At 31.9% G+C, this 20067-nt stretch overlaps 2 long non-coding RNA genes across 2 annotated transcripts; one reads left to right on the top strand and one right to left on the bottom strand.

Annotated features, from left to right (window-relative positions):
* The first annotated feature begins 625 nt into the window (after positions 1-625).
* Positions 626-8210, top strand: LOC127718934 (uncharacterized). Its single transcript, XR_007990028.1, has 3 exons — positions 626-906; positions 3598-3766; positions 7961-8210. It is a non-coding gene; the product is annotated as an uncharacterized LOC127718934 (long non-coding RNA).
* A 6085-nt stretch (positions 8211-14295) lies between these two features.
* On the bottom strand, positions 14296-17378 carry LOC127718958 (uncharacterized). Its single transcript, XR_007990064.1, has 3 exons — positions 17227-17378; positions 15975-16054; positions 14296-14337 (listed from the first exon to the last, which is right to left on the bottom strand). It is a non-coding gene; the product is annotated as an uncharacterized LOC127718958 (long non-coding RNA).
* Between the last annotated feature and the right edge of the window lie 2689 nt (positions 17379-20067).

Genomic DNA, 20067 nt, shown 5'->3' with positions numbered 1-20067 from the left:
TTCATGTCCATATATTGAAGAAAACATTTATTGACCGATTATTTTGCTTCATAAATGGGGCGGTATGTTCTTTTCTGAGTATATTAACTATTTACTTTTCAACGCCCTCACCCAAATATTTTTGTTTAAATTAGCACTATACGGTATTCGGAAAATCAGGAATCATGCAGAACATTAATTTGTCATCTGCTTGACCATAGTAAATTTTTTCAAATAAAATTTGGGATCAAAATATCTTTTTTTAAGGAGAAAACCATACCCCCCCCCCCCCCCCCCCCCCCCTCCTTTTTTGAAGTTAAATGTCTAATCCCTTAGTGTACTGATATGAATAATATTTTACTGAAAATGTTTGAAAAAAGATATTGATGCTAACGTAAATATTTTGTTTAATAAAAAGACAGGAAATATGTCGGTGAACCAAAAAGTTCAAATCTAATTGAAAGTTAAAGTGCCCATGAACTCACTGATCATGCACGAGTGAATCTATTCATAAAAAGTGTCCGTGTAAAAACTAAAAAGAGTCCGTGTATCATCTAAAAAGAGTCCGTGTAACACCCGTTAATGTACGTACTGTTTTTCTATAGCTCTGCGGGGGGCAAAGTCGTACAATCACCGTTACCGTTTTTTTATACTATGACGCAAAATCCATGGACGCTCACGCGATCTGCTGTTGTCATTTAAAAAGTCTGAATGGAGAGAGATAGATGATACAAAGAACTTTGGTTTTTCAAACTGGTGAATCAAAATTTATTATAAACGGATAAATTGAAATGGGTGACTTGTCGATTAACTGGAAGAAACCGGGGAACGAAACATAGAAAATTTATAGAAAGTCAACGCAACGAAACAGCGAAAGTGTTTTTGTTTTGATGGATAGTTTTACGTACCCTAAAAGCACAACGAAAGGTAAATATTATTATGCACATTTTGTTTAATTATTGGATAAAAGCAGGAAGATGTGTGTGCTTTATTTTTCACGAAAAACTATTTGACTGTAGATATTTCACATAATTGTAAACCTGAGGCTGAGTCTGAGAACGATATTGTAATATAAATATAATTGCATTGGGTAATCCGTTTCATTATCTGTTTATATGTCAGAATGAGAATGTTACAGGATTAAGACACAAATACATCCAAAATAACCATATAATTTGTAAACCCTTTGACAATAAGACAAACTTGGAAAAGGGGGGGGGGGGGGCATCATATACTTAATGTAATGTATTGAAATTGTTTATCTAATGTCACTACAGAACTTAATAATTTACTTAATTACTTTAACTGATGCTGACCTGCATAATCGTGTCTTATGGTGTGTGATATTTGTATTTGTTTATCAGTTGTTTTAAAACCATGACACTGTGCAGAAGACTTTATAATCTCTTTAGCAATTAGTAGCTATTTTACAATTAATAGATAAGGGTGCCCCTGGGGATCAATGAATCCGTGTCCGTTCGCGCCCAATCACGTTCGCCCCCCTTTCACTTTCCCACCCTACACGTTCGCATCCTACACGTTTGCGCCCAATTTTTATTGGTTTTGTGTTTAATAATTTGTAAACGAGTTTTGGTAAATGTATTGCTATAAATATATATTTATTCATTGTTTCTAAATAAAGTGAGATTCTGACGACCAGTATTTTATTTTTGTGTTGAATAATTTTTAATCATGTTTAGGTAAGTGTATTGCTCTATATATATCTATATATATATATATATATATAAATTATTTTTGTTCATTGTTTCTAAATAAAGTGAGATTCTGACAACGTTTTTTTAGGTGTTGATAAAATCTTAATCATGTTTTGGTTAGTGTATTGGTATAAATATTTCTTTTTTATTGTTTCAAAAGGAAATGGGATTCTGACAATGTTTTTTTTATGTGTTGAATAATTCGTAATCATGTTTTGGATAGTGTATTGCAATAAATATTTTTTTCATTGTTTATGAATAAAGTGAGATTCTGACACACATGAGATCAAAGGAGCCAAGCTGTTAAAAACAATTATCTTTCATGTTTTTTATTTTCAAACTTTTACTCATACCAAGCTAAATACATGCAGTATTTACATTTAAAGCAAGTTAAAACAACCATGACAACAATCATGATTTTTAAACACTCAACAACAACACCAAATTAGGCTGTGTATAAATACCAATTAGCAGTAATCATACATAATTAACATTTAATAATTAACCATCATATCAATTTAAAACAATATTTCATTTAAAAATTCCCAAATTTTTATTTATGAAAATAAAAATATTTTGATAGAAACATCTACAAAACATATAAAAATTTATCAGGTTTTTGAATAAAACAAAAGGGTGCGAACGGACCTAGGGGGCGAACGTGTGGGGTGCGAATGTGTAGGGTGCGAACGTGTATTGGGCGCGAACGGACCCGATACCAGGATCGATTACTCCCCCCTTTTCATTAAATTTAGATTTAAAAAATGTATATATATACCTTTTCATACATTGCGTAGGTAATAATGTACATGTAACCTTTTCCAAATTTTAATTATGAGCATGATGAGTGATTCCAGGACATGCTGGAGTGGACAAGAATCACATTCTGGCATTACCGAGAAAATCATCACATTTGATTAAAGCTCAAATCTGAGGCTCAAATTCCTTATGTTATGTTAACTATGTAAAACAAGACTTGCAACTAAGAAAATTACAGGGCTTTGCATATGACAAGTACAATAAACCTTAATTATCCTGAGTCTGAGACTACTATTACTGAGTACTATAACAATAAACATCTAGTAATTCTCAGCCTTATCATACATGTCATACATGTATTATACTTCTGATAGTTTTCCACACCTATTCACATATTTTTAAGCTGAAAAATATGACCCAGGCTATTACAGCGGCAGGTCTTATCACCTGGTTGAAGTTGTACATTATAAGAAGTGGACCCCTAGAGTGCATGAATGGTCTACTTTACATATACTTTAATATGAATATAAAAATAAGAAGATGTGGTACATGTACATGTACAAATGATGTATGATTGCCATTGAGAAGAGTCCAATTCTCCACCAGAGATCAAATGACATAGAAGTTAACAACTATAATAAGTTATGGTACAAGATGACTTCAACAATGAGCAAAGCCCATACCACAAAGTCAGCTATAAAAGACATTTAATGAAAATGACAAATGTAAAACAATGCAAATGAGGAAACTAACAGACTGATACATGTAATGATTTATAACAAAACAAGGAACAAATAAACAAATATGATATACAGCAACAAAGTGAACAAACGACAACTTGAACCGCTGAATTACAGGCTCCTGACTTGGAACAGGAACATACAGGATGTGGTGGAGTCAGACTAGTTTATTGGTGCCAAACCTTCCCCTTAAGGGAGCTATAATTTGTTTTTTATGTGTGTGTGTGTGTGTGGTGGTGGGGGCGGGGGGGGGGGGGGGGGGGGGGGGGTCTAGGATGAAAATAGATCAAAATAAGCCAATTTTGTCATATAAAAAATTTTAAGGCAATAAATTTGGCAGATATATTAATATTGTAACTTCATTTTATTATACATTTGTACATGTCATACATTATTTCTTTTAGCATTTTCAATGAAAGTACATTTTGTACTTCAAGAAGTAGAAGAATCTAAGCAACAGAACAGAATTCATTTGAGGCATTGCTTTCTAGATTATATAATGGATTCATAGATTGTCATATTGATTTATGTGCATATAAGGAGCAGCAGGCAATAATTATTTTGTGATGAGAGGTATGTAATGAAAAGGATAACTTTGTTTAAATATTTTGTTTATTCATGTAAAATAAAGGCAACAGTAGTATACCGCTGTTCAAAACTCATAAATCGATAGAGATAAAAACAAATCCGGGTTACAAACTAAAACTGAGGGAAACACATGAAATATAAGAGGAAAAAACGACGTAACACACACAGAAACGAACTTTAATATAACAATGGCCATTTTCCTGACTTGGTACAGGACATTTTAAGAAAAAAATGGTGGGTTGAACCTGGTTTTGTGGCATGCCAAACCTCCTGCTTTTATGGCAACATCAAACAAAACACCAAAACGACAACATCACATGACAGGACCACAATACAAATAAATGGGAGAACATATAGGACTAATAGCTAACAAAAGGTACTAGGCTTAAAATTCAATACGCCAGACGTGCGTCTTGTCCACACAAGACCAACCAGTGACGCTCAGATGAAAAAAGTTTGAAAGCCAAAACAAGTACAAAGCTGAAGAGCACCGATGACAGAGGACCAAAACTTCCAATAATATTTATGTATACCAAAGGTTTATTATATATACCAGTAATGTCTTGGATAAATTATTTATACAGGAATTACTTCACTTTGAAATATAAATTCTATGGAAGATAACCAGTAAAGCACTGTTATGGTTACATTTTTTTGTCAGATACCATACATGTAATTCAAACTATACATGTAGGTCTATATCAGCATAGGCTTTTATGAGTTAAAAAATAAGTGCTGATCAAATATGTTTACAGGAGTTATGCCTCTTGGAAATGGATATTGTAAGAAAAATTGCATTGCAAGCAATCCCACACACGTCTTCATTTCTTTTAGATTATTTATAATTTATGAAAAAGGTTAAAAGAACATACATATTTTTTTGCTTTTTGATAGCAAATTCTATACATGTATATCCATCAATTGGCGAGGTACATTGAAAAGCTGTTCTTTTATTAAATCGATGAAGTATGGTTTGTAACACAAATGACAACATATTGTGTTCATGAGTTAATATTTCCTTGTCTTAAAATAGTATACGCGAAGTACTAACATTGAACTATGGTAACGTTGTAACCCTAATGTTGTAGTGAATGACGTTATTGTATAGATTTCATAACTACAACGACGATTAAACGAACATTGCAATCATAAGTATTTATTGAGATTCCACAACATGCCTATAAATGGTGTATTTAAACAATTTTGCCTATTTAACAGGAAATCAAGATTTACTAAACATCAAGAGTTAAGGACTTAATGTTGTTTTTTATACGACTTCAAAAAAAATTTGCAGTCGTATATTGGTATCACGTCGTCGTTTATGTCCGCGTCGTCGTAAGACACTTAGTTTCCGGACAATAACTTTAGTTTCAGTGAATGGATCTCTATGAAATTTAAACACAAGGTTTGAAACCACAAAAGGAAGGTTGGAATTGATTTTGGGGGTTATGGTCCCAACAGTTTAGGAATTAAGTGCCTAAAAAGGGGTCAAAATAAGCTTTTTACTAGTTTCCAGACAATATAACTTGTGTGTAAGTGTATGGATCTTTCTGAAATTGTACTACAAGGTTCCATACCAAACTAGAGGGTCTCAAGAGCCTGTGTCGCTTACCTGTATTTACTGATGCTTTTGAAATCATGTAAAATAAGGTTAAAATCATAATTAATAATATTAGATAATAATAAAAAACTGCAAAATTTCTGTAAAATTACTAACTCAGGGGCAGCAACCCAACAACCGGTTGTCGGATTTGTCTGAAAATTTCAGGGCAGATAAATCTAAATCTGATGAACATTTTTGCCACTGTCAGATTTGCTCTAAATGCTTCAGTTTCAGAGATATAAACCGAAAACTGCATTTTACCCCTATGTTCTATTTTTAAGTCGGCCATGATGGTTGGAAGGTGGGGTCATCGGACACATCTTTTTAAACTAGATACCCTTATAATGATTATGGCCAAGTATGGTTAAATTTGTCTCAGTAGTTTCAGAGAAGAAGATTTTTGTAAAAGATGACAAAAATTTACGAAAAATTGTTAAAAATTGACTATAAAGGGCAATAACTCCTAAAGGGGTCGACTGACAATTTTAGTCATATGACTTATTTGTAGATCTTACTTTGCTGAACATTATTGCTGTTTACAGTTTATTTCTATCTATAATAATATTCAAGATAATAACCAAAAACTGCAAAATTTGCTAAAAATTACCAATTCAGGGGCAGCAACCCAACAACAGGTTGTCAGATTTGTCTGAAAATTTCAGGGCAGATAGATCTTGACCTGATTATTAGTTTTACCCAATCAGGTTTACTCTTTATGCTTTGGTTTCAGAGATAAAAGCCAAAATCTACATTTTACCCCCATGTTCTATTTTTAGCCATGGCGGCCATCTTGGTTGGTTGGCGGGGTCATCGGACACATTTTTTAAACTAGATACCCTAATGATGATTGTGGCCAAGTTTGGTCAAATTTGGCTCAGTAGTTTCAGAGGAGAAGATTTTTGTAAAAGTTTACGGACGCAGGACACAGGATGATGGACGCCAATTGATGAGAAAAGCTCACTTGGCCCTGTGGGCCAGGTGAGCTAAAAAGGAAGGTTGGAATTGAATTGCGGGGTTATGACCCTAACTGTTTAGGAATTGGGGGCCAATATTAAACAATACTTTTCTAATACTTTGTAATAATTGCTTATTTCTTGACCAATTTCAATGGGGTTTTATTCTTGAATTCTTGGGGTTCTTTAATATGCTGAATCTAACCATGTATTAAGTTTTTGGATTTTGGGCCCCGTTTTTAAATTGGTCCACATTGAAGTCCATAGGGTCCAAAATTAAACTTTGTATGATTTCATCAAAAATTGAATTATTGGGGTTCTTTGATATTCCGAATCTAACCGTGTATTTAGATTTTTAATTTTTGGTCCCGTTTTCAAATTGGTCTACATTAAGGTGCAAAGGGTCCAAAATTAAACCTAGTTTGATTTTAACATAAATTGAATTCTTGGGTTCTTTGATATGCTGAATCTAAACATGTATTTAGATTTTTGATTTTGGGCCCAGTTTTCAAGTTGGTTCAAATCGAGCGCAAAATTTAACTTTGTTTTGAGTTTAACAAAAATTGAATATATGGGGTTCTTTGATATGCTGAATCTAACAGTGTATTAAGTTTTTGGATTTTGTGCCCGTTTTTAAATTGGTCCTCATTGAGGTCCAAAGGGTCCAAAATTAAACTTTTGTTGATTTCATCAAACATTGAATTATTGGGGTTCTTTGATATGCCGAATCTAACCGTGTATTTAGATTTTTAATTTTTGGTCCCGTTTTTCGAATTGGTCTACATTAAGGTCCAAAGGGTCCAATATAAAACTTAGTTCGATTTTAACAAAATTGAATTCTTGGGGTTCTTTGATATGCTGAATCTAAACATGTATTTAGACTTTTGATTATGGGCCCAGTTTTCAAGTTGGTCCAAATAGAGTGCAAAATTTAACTTTGTTTGAGTTTAACAAAAATTGAATATATGGGGTTCTTTGATATGCTGAATCTAACCATGTATTTAGATTTTTGATTTTGGGCTCCGTTATCAAATTGGTCCACATTGAGGTCAAAAGGGTCCATAATTAAACTTTGTTTGATTTCATAAAAAAAATGAATTTTTGGGGGTTCTTTTATATGCTGAATCTAACCATGTATTTAGATTTAGGATATTGGACCATAATAGGTAAATGTCTAATTTAAAATTTTTAAGTTCTTAGACCACATTCATTCTGTGTCAGAAACCTATGCCATGTATGCTGTGTCAAATATTTAATCACAAACCAAATTCAGAGCTGTATCAAGCTTTAATATTGTGTCAATACTTGCCCCCATCTGTTTGGGGTTCGACCTCTGCGGTCGTATCAAGCTGCGCCCTGGGGAGCATTTTATTTTAAACTGCAGACAGCAGAATAGATCATTTTATATTAGAAAAAGTTCATACTATACTGAGACGGGCTTAGGCTATACATATATTATTAATATTAGTTACACTGTTGATCTTTTTTTTAGTTTGTTGCATATTGTTTCCATTCACTCAAAAGTAGAAATATAAATAAGTGAGCATCAGTTTATACTACGTCTAAAAAAATGATCTTGTTTTTGTCTGGACTTCTGGATTAAATTAAGATTTACAATTTCAGCTTGTTACCATGGTTACCAAATGAAAGGAAAGTACAGTATTAGAATCACTGGTGTACCATGTAGGTGCGGATGTCAGGCAAAAAAGAACTGGTATCAAAGTAAGTTCATCTGTAGAATTGCAGTTAATTTAAATAATTTAATGTTATCTATTTAAAACTTTTTCAAGTGTAATTGTACATGTTACAGCATGTATACCATGTATACTGTTGTTTATTTATGTCTTTCTGATGTCAAGTATGCATCAATTTGGTGGCCTTTGGCTGTTGTCTACTCTATGGTCGGGTTTTTGTCTCTTTGACACATTCCCCATTTCCATTCTCAATTTTATCAAGGAATCCTTCTTCTGCTCAACACACACACACACGCATAAGATGTCAGAATTTAAAATAATTATAGCATTTGCTTATATTATGAATTGTATATTTAAAAGTTGTTCTCGTCTTGAATATACATAAAATATTTGCCACTGAATCTTAAATTAAAATTATTAAGCTAGAAAAGTCAATCAATTATTGTTTTTGCATTATAGGAAAGAGTTTTCAAACATATAACAATTGAATAATTTCCTTATAAGATTTTTTATGAACCAGCATATAGATATAACATATTTAACATGTATGAGGAGATGAGGTACATGTATGATTCTCAATATGACAACTATCAATTCAAAAACCAAAGGACGAAGATGTAAACATTTCCTGGTCACTTTACAGCCATAAACAATGATCAAAATCCATACCATAAAGTAACCTATTATGGCTATATCTTGTATAAGGATGAAAAAATGTGAACCAATGAAAAAAATAAAACTACACACAGTATGGCAGACAGCACCCAACATAAGAAACAAATGTCAAAAACAGCCAGAAAGGGCTGGACTCATCAACAAGCACTTAAAAAGAAATAACAAAATAATAAAAGATGCAAAAATTATGTTTTCCCAAACTAAAGTATTAATAATTGCATAGAGTTTCTATTTCTGAAATACATGTTCTGCTTTTTGTCAAGCTTGCAAATTTATTTCACGAAAGCGAGACAGTGACCCTAGATTCTGCCAGGGGCGGCGTCGCTGTCCTAAAATTTAGGTTCAGTCTGTGGTTAAAGTTTTTTGTAATGTTAATTTCTCTCTTATTAATATTATTTATAGTAATCATGGTAATAGGATATTTCTATTTACTTAGTATGTGGGTACCTTGCAAGGTCCTATAGCTAGTGTCTGTCTACTCTGTCAGAAAGTTTTCGTGGTCAAGTCAATATATCAGGTATTATAAGCAATAAGTTATACTTACTTTATTTGGTGTATGGAATTATTGTAAGGTGTAGATGTATAACTGGCAGTTGTAATGATGGCCGATTGAATTTTTTCAAAAGAGTTATGCCTCTTTGAAATATTAAATTTATGGAAAATGGCCTCGTAATTGCTCTCATTTTTTTTTATTAAACTTATAGTATACTATTATAGTAATGCCCTTGAAGGTCAGTTTGAAATATTTAGTATACAAGAAAAACAACTTTTTTTTTTCCCCCAAGCACATTTTTTATTTATAAATATTTTTGAGAACAAAAAAACATGTTGTTTTTTTTAATCATGTTAATATTGCTCCTTGATAGATAAACTAGAGGCTCTCAAGAGCCTGTGTCGCTCACCTGACATCTACTTGGGTTTTTGAAATCATATAAAAAAAGATAAACATCATAACAGATACTTATAATAATGTTTGAGGCCAAATTTGGTGTAATATTGCTATGTTTGCTTTCATTCCATTCAGTGGTTCTCTAAAAGAAGACATTTGTAAGTATTTCCCGTAGGGTCCTTTGTTAAACTAAGCCCCCAGCTGGTGGCCATCTTGGATGATGGATCGGCTACAAAGTAACAACACTTGGTCAGCACCTCATAGGGAACATTCATGCTATGTTTGGTTTCATTACATTCAGTGGTTCTCTAAAAGAAGACATTTGTATGTATTTCCCATAGGGTCCTATGTTAAACTAAGTCCCCCCGCTGGCGGCCATCTTGGATGATGGATCGGCTACAAAGTAACAACACTTTGTCAGCACCTCATGAGGAACATTCATGCCATATTTGGTTCCATTCCATTCAGTGGTTCTCTAGAAGAAGTTAAAAATGTAAAAAGTTAACAATGACGACGGACGACAACAGACGCCAAGTGATGAGAATAGCTCACTTGGCCCTTCGGGTCAGGTGAGCTAAAAATGTGCGACTAGGTGGACATTGAAACTCTGTTCTTTTATTTCTACTTGCAGGAACTGAAAAGTACAGAAACAGAACCAAAGAACATTAATTTTTAATTAATACAATATTGAGCTCAAAGTCAATCTAGTTGTCTTTCTTAATCATACAGGATATTTACAAAAAGCAGCTGCATACACATGCACCAGTAATAGCCAGCAGTGAAGACAATTAAATATCTGTGTATGGTGATATAGCAATAGAAATATCACATACATCATAGTAAAATAGAATATAGACAATAGAAATGGAGTATGTCAAAGAGACAAAAATATGAAAATAGAATATAGACAATAGAAATGGAGTATGTCAAAGAATCAAAAATATGAAAATAGAATATAGACAAAAGAAATGGAGTATGTCAAAGAGACAAAAATATGAAAATAGAATATAGACAATAGAAATGGGGTATGTCAAAGAGACACACATATGAAAATAGAATATAGACAATAAAATTGGGGTATGTCAAAGAGACAAACATGAAAATAGAATATAGACAAAAGAAATAGGGTATATCAAAGAGACAAACATATGAAAATAGAATATAGACAATAGAAATGGGGTATGTCAAAGAGACACACAAAGTCATATGAAAATAGAATATAGACAATACTAGAAATGGTGTATGTCGAAGAGACAAACAAATGAAAATAGAATATAGACAATAGAAATGTGGTACAATGTATGTCAAGGAGACAAAACTATGAAAATAGAAGAGACAACAACTAAATAAAAAAAAAAATTCTACTTGATATAAAAATTATGGAGCACTTATTGTTTTTTATTTGTTTGAGCTTTTGATTTTGCCATGTATTTTCTGTGGAATTTGGTATTTTGGGTTTTTTACTTTTTAAAGCAACAACTCATCACAATGAAGTATTTACACTCAAAATGAGTTCCTGACAGAAAAAAAAGATAACAAATTAAAGAAAAACATATTAAAAATCATAAAAACGTTACCCTTAAAAACCTATCGCAAAAAAAATATATATATACAAACCATGTTTAGAATCTATAAGAAAATAAATGCATTTGAACAATTAAAAACATATTTAAAAAATATATATTTAGGACCAAGATAAAATCATATGAAAACATATGTTTGGGCCAAACATATGAAAACATATGTTTAGGACAAACATATGAAAACATATGTTTAGGCCAGGTATGAAAACATATGAAAAACATATGTTTGTAAAAAACATATGAAAAACATATGTTTTTCATATGTTTACATGTATGAAAAACATATGTTTTTCATATGATTTTAAAAACATATGTTTTTCATATGTTTTCCATATGTTTTTCATATGTTTGAAAACATATGTTTTCATGTCGGGCCTAAACATATGTTTACATATGTTTTCAAACATATGAAAAACATATGTTAAACATATGAAAACATATGTTGCAATTTTTCCTATGTAGAAGTAACTTGTATAATAGTAACAACAGTTTACTTATACTTTTACATGTTTTATAACAGCTATTTTATTTTTCCGGAACGGACTGTATTGAATAAGTACTCAGGAATATATATTGTAAAGCATAGTTGATGAATAAAGAGCACCAGTGACTTAAATAAAGAAATACTATAAATTCCAAGTTTCCAAATTTCGCTTTGAAGTAAAGATTTGTTGACCAATATTTAAGCTTAAAGTCTGCTAGTTGGGTCTTTTATCTGTGTGTATTTGAACATATCATTCAATTAGAATGGAATAATGGTGTTTTAGGTTATTATCAATTTAAATCAGTATAAAACAAATAGGATGATATATTAGGGTTTATACCACACTATAGATCAATGGGTTATAAGGAGTAGGTGTATTTAATATGTTTTACCAGCATAGTTTTAAAGCGATTATTATTGTTGCTAAATTGATATTATAAAACTGTGCCACAACAAATATCCCCTCTCCAATAAACTTAATTTTTCCCAATAGATATTTAAATCATTCATTCGTTTACAAATAGTCGGATTCTTTGATTTACTTAGACGGTCATAGGAAAAATACGGCAATAGATGACAAGAACACTATATATGATAGATCGTAAAAGAAAACTTGTTTGTCCTTTGCTTGGTATTATCAATATTCAATCAATTTGATTATCGTTGTTGTTTTATACTTACGATCACAGTTATTAAGAGCCAGTCTGTGGTAAAATCATGCAAAATGGTCCGAATCCAAAATTATCAAATCAGACTGATATTTTGTATTTTTGATACCTTATATGTAATAACTGTTTGTGCAAAATATTTTGAAAAAATATTCAGCCATTATTTGTGTATGCAGAACATTCGATAATTGTCCACTTCTGTACTGACAAAAAGCCATTTTAAGCCTATTTTAGGGTATTTTGACCTGTTTTGTTGTATTATTATAGAAAAGTTGCAGCTTAATGATAACTGATACCTTAACAAACAACTTAAAATGACAGAAAATTAGGATAGTTTTCAAAGTTTTGACATTTCTCAATACCCCTACTGGCAGATTGATATTGCATGGTTTTGAAAAAGTGCCGATTCAGCAAAATTTGTCTTTTTTAAAGACCTGAATCTTGTAAGATCATGTTTTGTTTTTAATAAAATGTAATACAGCATGAAGCTTCTATATTTATCTACAAAATGCAAGAAAATGGTGCTCGGCAAATGATACCTTCTAACGATAAAATAACAATTTAACACAAGATGGCAATTTTGCCATATTTATGAATTTTTTATTGGTTACAAGAGAAACTTTACCAATGTATGTGATAGTAAAAATATAAGAAAATAATGACAGATATAATGTTTATTGCTTATCTTGCTTGATTAAACTCAGTTTAACTTAGTTTTAATTGAAAATATACTACAGAAGTAGGCCTAGTAAGACCCCTTTTAAGCCCGAAAATTTAGCATTTTTACAATTTGTTTAAAATACATGTATTAACTTATCGCTACTTATAGAAGTCACTTTTCAAAAGTTGAATACTTCAGTTATTTTAAAATCATTTTTTAATGGGCTGTTTTTTTACAATACTATGAACATTCAACAGGTACTATCATCATTAATTTATGTAAAATTTCTGAAATTTTCACAATTTTAGCATTTGTGCTAATTTTAGACGTTTGTTGTCTAAAATGGATATGGCCACTTTTGTTCAGTCTTGATATTTAAATACATGTTGTATTTGATGATATTACATACACATATAAAAATTGATATTGGGTGCCATTTTTTTTTATATTGGAACTAATCTTTATAAGCTTTACGTCAAATATCAAGCAGATGCTGAGAAAAGTGTTACTTAAATTTTGTGACACTGACATGAATGACAGACATGACAGATAGTGATCCCTATGTAGCTTCTGGGATAACAGTCGACATAACAACAATGTTAAGTTTCCTCATAGAATGTAATCTCCAATAACTTGAGGCATGTGAATAAGACATGTAAGATGTAGTTAGCCTATAATACTACCACAGACAAACAACTATATTTCAAATGGAAATAAAATTTATTTTATACCTACATGAATAAAATCAAATATACAGATAAATGGTTCAACTGTGGTGCAGACATTTTCATTAAAATGGTTATATAATTATTCAGGCTGTTTGCTTATAATTTTACTGTCATATAATCATAATAATATTAGCGAAGTCTGCCATCAAGAGAAACATGCAAAACGGTCTGAATACATGCAAACAGTGATAAGATCTGAAGCCAGGTCGGATGACTATTCAGGTCTAAGTTAGTAAGTATGCATCAATAAGAGCTTCAATCAAAACATCCTGTTGTAATATTGATTGTGTTTCGTCTGTTTTCCTCTTTTCTACTACAGATCAGAACAATTTATCGACTTGTATTGTGCAGGTACAATATAATTCAAAATCAAATCAATAATTTCTGATGATAATTTTGTGGAAAAAGCCATTGTACTTTTTGATACATCATCCCAATTATAAACGGTGGATACTTCCATTTCAAAGGAAATGCAAGCCTCTGTTGAGTTTCTGCCGGTCAGAAATGTTATCTATTTCCCAATCTGATGTTAAATATTATGATAAATTAGTTGATGCCGTGAATATACATGTACTCCTATGAGAACCTGACCATCTTTAATTTGGCTTTCATCTCCATCTAAAAAGATAAAAAATAAATCTACAAATGTACTTTAAAAAAATAATATAGCCCTTTAAATTAAAGATAAATGAATTCTCAAATATACAATAGCCATGATATATGAGATAACTATGAAATTTATTTGGTTGGGGACCAATGAAAAAAATATATAAGATATCTCAACTGGTGGAGTAAAATCATTGCTTTACCACATCTAGTATATCTGATAAAACCTCAATGTCTTAATGCAAAAACTTAACCAAACCATTCATGCAGAAATTGTAGGCTAAAATGCCTTATCAATAGTAACCATGTTGTACTACTTAAGATATCTATCCACTAGCTATAGTCAAGTTTCAATGTAATACCATGTCTATTATCTTACAGAGAGACCTAAACACACAAAATTAACAAAGTTGCTCAAGTGAAAAATGTAGGTCAACATTTCTTTTATAAAAGTGAATCATGTTGGACTATCCAAAATCAATACACTGGTTAAGTATCAAAGCTATACAATTTTGTACCTGAGATATTGACCTTAATGCAAAATACTTAACCATGTCACTCATGTGGAAAATGTACATGTAGGTCAATGTGACCTAATTTTTATCATTTACCCAATTGCTCTACCCAAAACCTATCCACTGGTCAAATATCATAGCTATACTACATGTTTCATGACTATATCAAGTGTCACTTAAGTGAAAATGTAGGTCATAATGACCTAATTATAAATGTTTATTAGGAAATTCCAATATGAGGTCCTTGATTGAATCCAAGTCCATGATAAAATAATACAAAGCTATACCCAGTGCTGTAAATTCAGAAATTATTGCAATTTTGTAATGTAATTTTAGACTGAAATGCGAATTTAATATTTGCAATGTTCAGAAAAATCCTGTTTAATTTATATAGTAAATTTCAAAATGCGAGTTTAAATTAGTGCGATTATAACCCTGTCGCATTTTTCGCAATAATGAAAATATCGCAATAATTTCAGAATTTACAGTAATATTTTTGACATTATCTCTTTTTTGGTAATGGTTAAAAATTTTACCACTGGTCGTCTCATGATTCCCTAACCTCCACCCCTTCCCACTAAATGGATCTCTGTTCATTTTATAATCAGTTTAAAATTTTTAAAATGCCTTTCAATTGCCCCTGTAAATAAACTATGTGGGTATGTATAAGAACCCTGCCACATCCGATCTCTGATTTTGTTAGATGTATTTATGCTTTGTGTCAATCTGATGAGTTAAGCCTCAACTGACACATGACTGCTTTCTTATGTTGTACTGTTACACTACTGTCCCAGGTTAGATGAGGGTTGGCGCCTTCAAACAAATATAACCTCAAAGTGGTTGTTGTTTGTTGCAGTATACCATATTTGTTTTTCGTTCATTGTTTTGTACATATATTTACTCATTCTAAATAGTTTAACATTTGTGAATATTGGGCCTTTAATAGCTGACTATGCAGTATGGGCTTTGTTCATTGTTGAAGGTCATACAGTGACCTATAGTTGTTAATGTTTATGTCATCTACATGTAGTCACTTGTGTGGAGCATTGTCACATTTGCAATCAATTCAAATCACTTCTTTTTTTTTATAAATGCAATAACATTCTCATACATGTAAAATGTATGTTTTCTTACCATAATCTTTTTTGTATCAACTATGATTCCTCCATCAGCTACTGTTTGTCTTATCTTGGTAAAACACTGCTTGCAGAGACCTACAATGTATGCCTTGGTGAAAAAATGGAATAATGCAGCCAGTCAATGGTACCATACACACTACAAACATCAATAAAACACGATCATGTCAATGTCCAGATGAACAATTTTTCAAGTGTGAACAATCAATCAATTTATAAACCTGTTGTTCTATGGCATGATGCCAGTGAATAAATTATAATAAACAAATCTGTTTTATCAAATTAAAGGTTAAAACTAATTTATTTACAAAAAAAGCATGCCTCATTCGAATACAATGTAACAAGGACATGATGGAGACAATATTAAAGTCAGTAAGCAGAATGAATATCAACATGATCAAGACTACATGTTAAACGTCATACAACTTCAAGTGAGAAACTCACACCCTATAAAAAACCTAGATTTTGTGCTTTCATTTCAGACAAATAAAAGGGGAATTGAGATTTTAGTGACAAAAACAAAACAAGTTTAACCTCACTACATTTATGTGTGCCCTTTCCAACTACGGAATATATTGTAGGTTGGTTTTTACATGTAGTACGGCCGGTATGTCCTTGCTTCAATAGAAATTTATAATTTACAATTGTTTGTATCTTGACCATATTACATGTACATGTAGTGCAGGTTGTTTTTTTATATTTAATGACTCATTTCTGGTAATTTACAGCTCGCAATTAGATGCTGGTTGTGCGTGTTGAATACATCACATATCTACATGTATTAGAAATACATGCCTTTTTCCATATACATGTATATATGTTCATTGTATCACATAATTATATACCTCGCCACTATTTCATGCATATGTCGCAGTTTTAAAAATGAATCTTTTCATAATACAGTGGTGGATCCATCCAGGAGGGACCTGTGGTCAAAAGAATTATGACGTCTTGAAAGGCCATTTTATTTTATGGCTATGCCTATGGCGCCTGCATCGCAGTAAGGCGTCAAACATGTCAAAGCAAAAATAATAAAATAGCCTTTCAAGACGTCATATACATTTGGAATAGGGACCAGTTGGTTAGAACCTTCCCTTTTTTTATGATTAATGCTTTTGAATAGGGACACATGGATGAACCTCCCTTTTTATCCTGCTAAGAACCACCATCCCCCCGCCCCCCCTCCCCCTTTTTTTAAATTGGCTAGATCCACCCCTGTCATAATTAACTAATTTATTTTTGCAGTTTACCTGACCCTTTTGGAATTAGTTGTCATTACAAAAGTCAGTATTACTATGATAGGGTTAGTGTGGTTCCTCCATCACTATCAGCTTTTCGTCTTTTGGAGTTTTGCCTTAATGTCAGCAGGACGATCTTTGAATCCACACTTTGTTGAATAGTCCCGCCAATGTATCCCAAAAATACTCTGTGCCATCGGCATGGACATATTGACAATTTTATAGCAGCACGATCAACAGAAAACAATGTCACTTATGTATATAAAATAGTCCTCCTGGAACACGTGGAAAGTTTGATAAACAGGCCTCACTGCCCTCAGTGCTGTGGATAAATTCAAGGTGGTGGTTGTATCCATTGTACAAAGATAAACCTTGTCTAACAGATGAGTTGTATAGTGCTTTAATTGTCCACAACAACCTCCAAGATTAGAAAAATCGGACCGAACAGAGACATCTGCTTTTCATCACTGGAAGCTGCCATATTGCCAGTGAAAGATTTCCACTAAGGGAGACAATTTAACCACAAAAATAACATTGAGGTTACCTTTGGGTAACTTAATGTTAAATTTTGCAAATTAACAAGAAAAAACCATACATTTAGCCAGAAATATTTTTCAACATAAAATAAATCAATTTTAGCCCAGTTACCACCTACTTTAAGCAATTTTAGTTAAATAACAAGAAACGAAAACAATTAGAATTATTGCATTTTATGTTTATTTTAATAGTATTTTGGATCAACTTTCCATTATTTGCCAAGCTAAATTGTTTTACCTGTCTTAGAACTGATATACACCTTTCAAAATATTATAAAAGTTAAGAATAACAAATATGATCTTGAGAGAAAACTGCTATTGAGTACATGTAGTATATACAAGTTGTTTATTACATCTGTTGCACGAACTTTCTGGCAACCTGCCAAACGGTCCGAAATTCTCAAAAAGCTTTTTTTTTTGGTTATTTAATAATGTTCCTTCAAAATATGATAAAAATAATATTTCATTTAAGAGTTATATCAATTATCCAGACCCTTAAAAAGTGCCTAAATTAGGTGTATTTTTGAGCCATTGTTTAAAATAATTCACTAATATGCAAATTAGTCGGTTTAATGGAAAATAGCGCAAATTAACAAACAACATTTTTTTTATCATAACTCCTGAATACCTAAAGGTTTTGGAAATATATATAATTTTGGCAAGTTGTAACTACCAATTTGGACGAAATTTGGGATTTTGCATGGTTTTATGGCAGAATGGCTCTTAATGAAATTCAGCTCATCATATAAAACTACGTAATCTTACATGATGTGGGAGAAAATCCTATATTTAATTGGTTGCTTGTCAATAATCAGTCTGTTATAAATTAATAGTTTTTACAATACAAACAACTATAAACGAAACAAATGACAAAAACCAAGATAACACAACTCCCCTAAGATCTTGTACACATTAAGCAGGACGGCGTTGTTTAAGTAATCCATAATTGTATATACTTCCCCTGTATTAGTCAAGTTAACACTGTTTTTTTTTTTTCATTTATGAATCGTATGTAAGTTCATTGTACGAGCATCAATACAACACTGGTTAATCATTAGTCATCATATCGTTACTCAGTTTTCTAGTACTGGCCTGGTGTTTGTCAATTTTATCATAATCTGTTCATGTATAGCATGTTCAGCCTAGATAACACCTTGCACAATGATTACTTTGTACACATACATTTCGTTTAAAAAAAAACGTTGTTCAACTATAGAAAATCATTATAGGAGTTAGACTTTGTTTTGGAAAGACGGTTTATAATTACACTTTGAGACGACCCAAGATTTAAATGCTACCTGTAAGTGTAATTGTAATCCTAGTCGTAGGTGTATGACAGTTTCCGCAAATGTCTAATATACATACATATGTTTTGGGGCAATTTTAATCAGCCAATATAACCAGACTTGATGATGCAAGATATATAGTCCTGTTACAGTGCACATGCTGTTGGAATTCTGTCTTCGTGTGCCATAAAGGTAGAAAAAGGAAATTATGGTTTACATAATGCTAAATAGAATTTTTTGTAGTATTTTCGATAGCTTGTTGTGGAATTTCTTGCCATCTAAGAATTCATTGCTTGGAATGTAAAAGATGATGACCGTGCCCACTATATGTTCATTCTATTTTATTAAAGCGTCTTGCGATTTGCACTAGCTGGCACTGCCATTGTTAGGTCTCGTCAATATCGCAACGTGTCTCAAAATTGCTCTCAATTAGTGCCTAATGAAAACGATAAATCGTTTGTTTAACACAAAGAGTAAACACATAGTCAGTATATACACTGGCAATGAAAATTAAACTTTTTTTCAGATATTAATGCTTGACCTTGTTTTCCTTATTATTTTCGAAAAGTACAGTTTAGCAATAAAAAGGTATTGGTTTCCACTGGTCATTAGTAGGTCGTGAAATAAACATATGCAAATCACATGCGTTCCTGTCGACTGATTGTGATGCTCTATCTACCCAGCAGTGCATCTTCAAAAACGAAAGGTAACGAAATAATAATTGCTTCGCATGGTCGAGTAAAGTATCCTCATCTGTCGTTCGAGTATAAAACAACACCAATAACTTCCAGATTCTACTGTAAACATAGTTAATTAGAGGGCTCCCATTTTATTCATTTTCAAACATTTCTTTTGTATATATCATATGTTGGTATAGTGGTCGTACGCTTGTGTATGACATAATCAGCATGATCAGACTTTGTACTATTTTAACTGTCTACATTTGTATTATAAGGCATGTGATTTATGTTTTTATTCTTCTTTCCTAAACACTTGTATTGCTTAAGATATCGGTGTCATTGTGTAAGTCT

Source organism: Mytilus californianus, unplaced genomic scaffold, assembly GCF_021869535.1.
Source record: "Mytilus californianus isolate M0D057914Y unplaced genomic scaffold, xbMytCali1.0.p SCAF_10, whole genome shotgun sequence".
NCBI lineage: Eukaryota > Metazoa > Mollusca > Bivalvia > Mytilida > Mytilidae > Mytilus > Mytilus californianus.
This window is presented reverse-complemented; position numbering and strand designations above follow the sequence as displayed.